Source organism: Callithrix jacchus, chromosome 14 (assembly GCF_049354715.1).
Source record: "Callithrix jacchus isolate 240 chromosome 14, calJac240_pri, whole genome shotgun sequence".
Lineage (NCBI taxonomy): Eukaryota > Metazoa > Chordata > Mammalia > Primates > Cebidae > Callithrix > Callithrix jacchus.
The window spans coordinates 53,748,678-53,755,374 of NC_133515.1; the positions used below are offsets into that span (position 1 = coordinate 53,748,678).

A 6,697-nucleotide genomic window follows, 5' to 3' on the forward strand; every position below is an offset into this window, starting at 1 on the left:
TTGCCCAGGCAACAGTGGTGCCATCTTGGCTTAATGCAACCTCCACCTTCTGGGTTCAAGAGGTTCTCTTGCCTCAGTTTCCTGAGTAGCTGGATTACAGGCATGTGCGACTGTGCCCAGCTAATTTTCGTATTTGTAGTAGAGATGGGGTTTCTCTATGTCGGCCAAGCTGGTCTCAAACTCCTGACCTCAAGTGATCCGTCCTTTTCGGCTTCCTGAAGTGCTGGGATTATAGGTGTGAGCCACTGCACCTGGCCCAGGTTGTCAGGGTTCTATCTCCCTCTCCCTCTCTCATTTTCCATGAGGCAGGCAACCCCAGGCTCACATACCAGCAGCTGAGATGAGAAGACATGGCCTTTTTCAATGACACCAACCAGCTGTGTACCAGGGAGGGTCTAGCTAACTGGGCCTGGGTCATTGGCACCTCCCTGCCAGCAGCCCTTCCTCAGGAGAGGAGCTATCTACTGTGCAGCACAGGGCAATATGAGCCTCGGTTCCTCCCTGTCCACCTAGTCATGAAAATGATGGTTTTGGTGGCTAGCATGTTCCCTCTTAACTTGCCTCAGTATCATCTGCAAAAGCTAGAAAATATAAGTATGCATATTTTTTAGCTGATTTTAAACTTGTAAAACTGGAAACTGTTAAGATATTTACTTAGAACAAGAAAACCTACTTTGTCCTGTGTGAAGTTCACTTAAGCTGCTTCACAGTGACTCCTTGAGCTCTCTCCTGCAGTCTTCTTTCAGTTGACTTGGGGTGAGTTCAAACTTCAGTTTTGCCTGAGAGTGTAAACCAAATCTAACCTCCCATCTCCAGTACATCAGGGCTGTGCTCACAGGGACCTAGAAAGTATTACATATGGTCCCCTAGAGCCCAAACCCAAGTTCTCTGGGGACAGAGAAGCCCTTTCGGCCATTCCAGGGAAAAGCTCTGGCCACCTGTAGTAAATCCTCTCCCTTTCTTTCCTTTCAATGGAGGAAGCTTGTCCTTTGCACGAACATGAAAGATACTAAATTTAGACTTTTTGGAGGTTTTCATTTATGAAGTAGAGTCTACATATTTGGCTCAAGTCTTGCCAGCTGCCCTATTTTCATGGTCCCATGATTAATATGAGGTTAGTCTATTTGTCTTTTGGAAAAATGTGGCCGGGTGTAGTGGCTCACATCTGTAATCCCAGCACTTTGGGAGGCCAAGGCAGGTGGGTCACTTCAGCTCAGGAGTTCGAGATCGGCCTGGGCAATGTGGCAAGATCCCGACTCTATAAGAAATAGAAAAATTAGGTATAATGGCATATACCTGTGGTCCCAGCTGCTTGGGAGGCTGAGCTGGAGGATTGCTTGAGGCTGGGTGGGTGAGGCTGTAGTGAGCTGTAATTGTGCCACTGTACACCAGCTTAGGTGTCAGAGTGAGACCTTGTCTCCACCCCCCCCCAAAAAGAAGAAGCAGCAAAGAAAAATGTCTTGCAGTTGCAGAATCTTTGCATGGTCTTGCTTTGATTAGGAAGTTCTTTCATGGCCTTCCTCTGTGCTTGGCTGGAAGCCTTTCCCTCTAATTTTGACATCTCCACCTTGAGTCGCCTTGGAGTAGTTTGGAAGTGTTTTCCTTTTACAGGGTGGCCACACAACTGCCTCATTTCCTGCACGAAGGGCCACCGCAGCTCTCCTCTTTTCTTTTCTTTTAAGATGGAGTCTCACTCTGTGGCCCAGGCTACAGTACAGTGGCATGATCTCGGCTCACTGCAACTTCTGCCTCCAGGGTTCAAGTGATTCTCCTGCCTCAGCCTCCCGAGTACCTGGGATTACAGGCGTATGCCACCATGCCTGGCTAATGTTGGTATTTTTAGTAGAGATGGGGTTTCACCATGTCGATCAGGCTGATCTCAAACTCCTGACCTCAAGTGATCTGTCAGCCTCCCAAAGTACTGGGATTACAGGTGTGAGTCACTGCACCCAGCCCAGGTTGTCAGGGTTCTATCTCCCTCTCCCTCTCTTACTTTCCATGAGGCAGGCATCCCTGGGCTCAGAGGCCAGCAGCTGAGATGAGAAGACGTAGCCTTCCTTCTTCAATGACATCAGCACACTGTACTGGGGAGGGCCTGGCTAACTGGGCCTGGATCACTAGCCCCTCCCTGGTAGTGGCCCTTCCTCAGGAGATGAGCTATCTACTCTGCAGCACAGGGCAATACCAGCCTTAGATACTCTCCATCCAGGGATTTAGTTGGCTTCAAGGAAGGTCCTTATGATGACCAGAAGATGGAAATGCAGAGGTCAACTTCACCAGTACCAGCCACATGTCCAGAATGTCTCAGCTTAGCTTGTGTTTCTTCCTTTAAGGTTCAGAAGGGTAGAAGGGGGCCACTGAACCTCATTTGGAGGGTCTGTCCTCCTTTGCTGTTACTAGCCACTTCTCTGGAACACTTGTGTCCCTGTATTAGTTAGATGCTTGCAGTTTAAGGGGACTGTGGTGTAATCCCATTGCTTTAGGTGATGAGGGATTATTGGAAGGACGTGCTGGGAGGTGAGGGAGTCACAACTGGGCTTCACCGAGAACTGGAGTATTGTCCATGGCCATATGGGATTTGACAGAGTTTGTGTAATCTGGTAAATAAAACCCCATGTTCTGTAATTAAACTGCCTGGGTTCAAATCCCAACTCTGCTCTTTACTGCTGTATCCCCTCTCTAGCCTCAATTTCCTACCATCTGTACAGTGGTGACAATAATTATAGCACTGACTACGTGGGGTCCTCGTCAAGGTTCAGAGAGATCCTGCGCGTAAGGACCTAGCAGTGCCAGGCACAAAGTTATGTGCAATGAGTATTGTTGTCAACTGTGGCTCCATGGACACTGTTATTATTAATACTTGTTATTAGCAGGGGCTTTGCTCCACAAAAGTAGGTCCACTTTTGTCCATGCTACTGTTGGGGAGCTGGAGTGCCGGCAACTCTTTTCTGTTCTGCCGCATGTACCATTACTCTCTGATGTCAGCTCCCCATGTCTCAGTCAGATGTCCCCACAGAAGATCAGATCGGTTCTGCCAGGTGTTATCTAGTTTTGGGCAGCCCTACTGGGCACAGTGTTCATACGAGACCACCTCATTGGCCTCTTTGCAGCTTATGAATGACCCCCTTGTTTGGTGGATTATGGCCAGGACAATCTATAACTGAGAATCCCCTTAGACTCTGGGCAGGAAGGCATCTCACAAGCCTCTCCCAGGTGACACCTCTAGAGTGTCATCCCCTGGAGTGTCACATTGGGAAGGCTCTGCGAGATGCCTTGTTAACCATGGTTAACAAGTTAATCCGGTTAACCACTGTGTGCTAGCCTGGGTTCCACGAAGACACCTGTGCGCTGCTAGTGAGGGCCCCCACCCATCTAACCCCATGGGATCCCTCCCTGGTTCTGCTGGGATTCCTTCTCACTTTTCCTCTCACATGCTCCCAGCCTCGAGCAAAAATTAGATAGCTGTATTGGAAACTAGAAATGTTGAGTTTTGAAGCAAATTCTTTGGGGAGGGGGTTCCCTCATAGCAATGCCTCTGGAGTAAGGGGGTAAAGACAGAGTGGTGATTGACATGTTCCCTAGGGAGCCCCAGTTCTTTTAACTGAGTGTCCTTCCCCAAGATGGCCCCTCCCTTACAGAGGTAAATGGGGTGCCCGGCATAGTTGGAGAAGTCTGCCGGTTCTTCGACTGACTAGTGAAGGAGCAGAGAGAGCAGCTAGCTGTACACAGGTTTCTGGACTGGCCTCTTGGAGACTCTTTTGGGGGCTGCCTCTGGAAGATTCACTCCCAGGCTCTCGGAAGATCTGAGGTAGGCTGTTAGCTGAAGCTCCAGAATCTGCTTTCTTTAATTTCTTCAGCAAAGTCCCAGCCTGTTGACCTTTGGGTCCCGGTGCTCAGCCCAGCTCTGGATTTATCTACCCCACTGGGGCCAAATGCCTGACTTGTTAGCCATGCTGAATGGTTTTATTTGTTTTTGTTGTGCATTTTTATCATTTTTGTTCATGTGTCTGGGGGCTTTCCTTAGAAAATGATGGATGCGTTTTCATAAATCAAAACATAAATGAGAAAGTCTATAAAGGCAAAAAATAGACCCAAGCCTGGAATTTGCCACTAGGAGCTGCTAGCTATTTCCCAGGGAGAATGCACTTTTTGATTTTACAATGTCAGATCCTGACTTATTTCATAGAGTGCAGTTTTCAGAGCACTTCCTAATACTAGTGGCCACAATAATAATGATGACAATCCTAGCTGTGCCTGGTATGGTACTGGATGCTTTTGATACATTATCACATTTAATTCTTAACAGTCTGAGCAGGCAGATCCTTTCACTATCCCCATTGTAAAGATGAGTACAGAGAGGTCCAAATGATCGTGTTACTTAGCCAAGTTCCCATCTTTGGTAAAAAGTCGGATTGAAATGCAGATTTCTCATGCTCTCGATAGACAGATACCTTGGACTCCCTTTTCAGTGCTTGCTGGAGATATGTAAGGGTGGTGGGTTCTCCTCCTAGCTCTGCTGGAAAGCAGGTGGCTGGGAGTGGTAGGGACAGCTTTTAATTGGAGGGGCTCATGGAGAGAATCTGTTCTCATCAGCTCTGTTCACAGAGTGGCGCTGAGCAGAACACCAGCCTTGCTGGGTGGCACATTAGCACTGTGTCCCATGATTGTTTCACCACGATGTCTAAGACAATGTGGCTATCACCACTAGCAGGAACCTGCCCCTGCCACTTTTTCAGTTCACGCTTGAGCTATGGTTCTCTCTTCCAAAGGGTGTCCTCTAGGACCTAGCCACAGGGTGGGAGTCTAAAACAAACCGGGAGGCAACTGGTGAGAATTCCACATGCTTCCTGTATTAGTCACAAATCCACTGGTTGTATGTGGTAGACCTATCACTGGGACCAGTTCAAGAAGAAAGGAGGGCTGGGTGTTTATTGGTTCATGTGATCATAGCAGAAAAAGTTTTTTTCTTCCTTGTGGGGAAAATCCTAGTTTCCCTGTTCAGTCCCATGCCAATCCTTGGACCAACTGGAGGGATGGGAAAACTGACCAGTTCAGTTCATGAGCCCTCTTCTCTGACAGAGGGTTGGGTGACTATGATGGGCTGCTAGAACCACAAAATCAGAGCTGGGGGGCAAGATGCCCACAAAAGAGGAGGCTGCTGTTCTTGTGGACAGTTTGGTAAATGTCTAGGACATTTTCTATTCCTTTTCTTCTATTCCATGCCTCTCTTTGTCTGGAATATCATACACCTGGCCTGAGTCAAGATGCTGATGTAAATCTCTGGTGAACTTCTGAACGGTTCACTTCTTGTTCTTTCCAGGGTGCCCCATCCCATCTTAGGGCTTCTGAGCTCAGTTCCTGCCCCTTGCCCAGGTTTGGAGACCTCAAGTGACGTCACTAGGAACTATCTGGCATTGTAGAGGGGCTTTAAGCCCAAAGAGTTTCTAACTGGCCACATTTGGAATTTTCCATTCAACAGGAAATCTTTCCCTCCATGAACATGTGGTAGGACCCAAATCCTTTCCTAATTCTGTGTTCTTTTTCAGACTTTTTGAACACTAAAAACATCTGTAGTTTTGCAAAAGGTTCTTTCATGATTTTATGAGCGTAAATAGGCTAATTAGCCCAATCACTTGTTATTTCGTCATCTGTGTGGCACCACCTGGCCCTGGAGTATGTATCCCCCTGAGTCCTAGGCAGCAAACAGGGCAGATGACCACCCTGACAAGGCTTTGAATTAGGAATCTCATGACCCTGCCTTGGAATTCTGGCCGGGATATCCTCTTCTTCTTGATAGGAAAGGATAAAAATTTGGGCATTTTCTAAAAATATTTTTTTAAATTATTATTTTTAAGCACCAGTGCAGTCCCATATTACCATAAATTATGCAGTCAGGTTTCCCACATTTGGGGAAATTGTGGGGGTCAGCACCCGCAGAGTGCAATGAATAAGCCTCACCCTCAGGAGATACCTTGTGGTCGTGGTATCTCCCCTGCCAGGTAAGTATATCCAAGAAAAATATTCTTAAAAAACAACTTAAAAGAGAAAAACAAATTTCTGTTAACTACCATGTAACTTCATGGTAAATTATTCTTTTTCTGCTTCCTACCAGTTGACCCCACTATCCAATGGTCTATCAGGTACTCGGTTCTACCCATGAAGCAGTTCAGAGCTTTGCTAGATTCCTTTGTGCAGTGTTAAATCTGTCTTTCACACTTGATCTCGTCTCTTTGGAGGTGTTATAAACTCTCTAAGGATGAGAAGCCTATCTTCTATTTCCCCTAGTTCTGTTTGTTAGGCATATGGTAAACATTGATAAGTCTTTCTTGGCTAGGGAGCTATAAGTGTAAGTGTAAGTGTATGTGTGTGTGTGTGTTGGGGTGGGGACAGGGTTGGCAACCACAAGCAAGTATTCTGAGATCCCTCTAGCCCTGATCTATTGGGAATCACATGTATACAAGTTTTAATTCTTGGGTGAGGTGCTGTTTCCTAGCTCTGCTGATTTCTAACTGCTCCTTTCCTGTAATTGCTAGGTCAATGCAAGTTCTCAGCTGTGCATTGCAAATGGCACTGCTTTCCATCACAATGATGAATCTACATGGGACAAACCTGAGGCCAAACTGTTCTGGCTTTTACTCAGAGTCTTCCTACCAGTCACCTTCCAAAGTAAAAGGACAGTAACACACCTGACCTGTTC

At 46.9% G+C, this 6,697-nt stretch overlaps 1 non-coding gene across 1 annotated transcript; it reads right to left on the bottom strand.

The window, feature by feature from the left end:
• Window positions 1-5,850: 5,850 nt before the first annotated feature.
• On the bottom strand, window positions 5,851-6,007 carry LOC118147649 (U1 spliceosomal RNA). Its single transcript, XR_004734091.1, has one exon. It is a non-coding gene; the product is annotated as a U1 spliceosomal RNA (small nuclear RNA).
• Window positions 6,008-6,697: the final 690 nt, after the last annotated feature.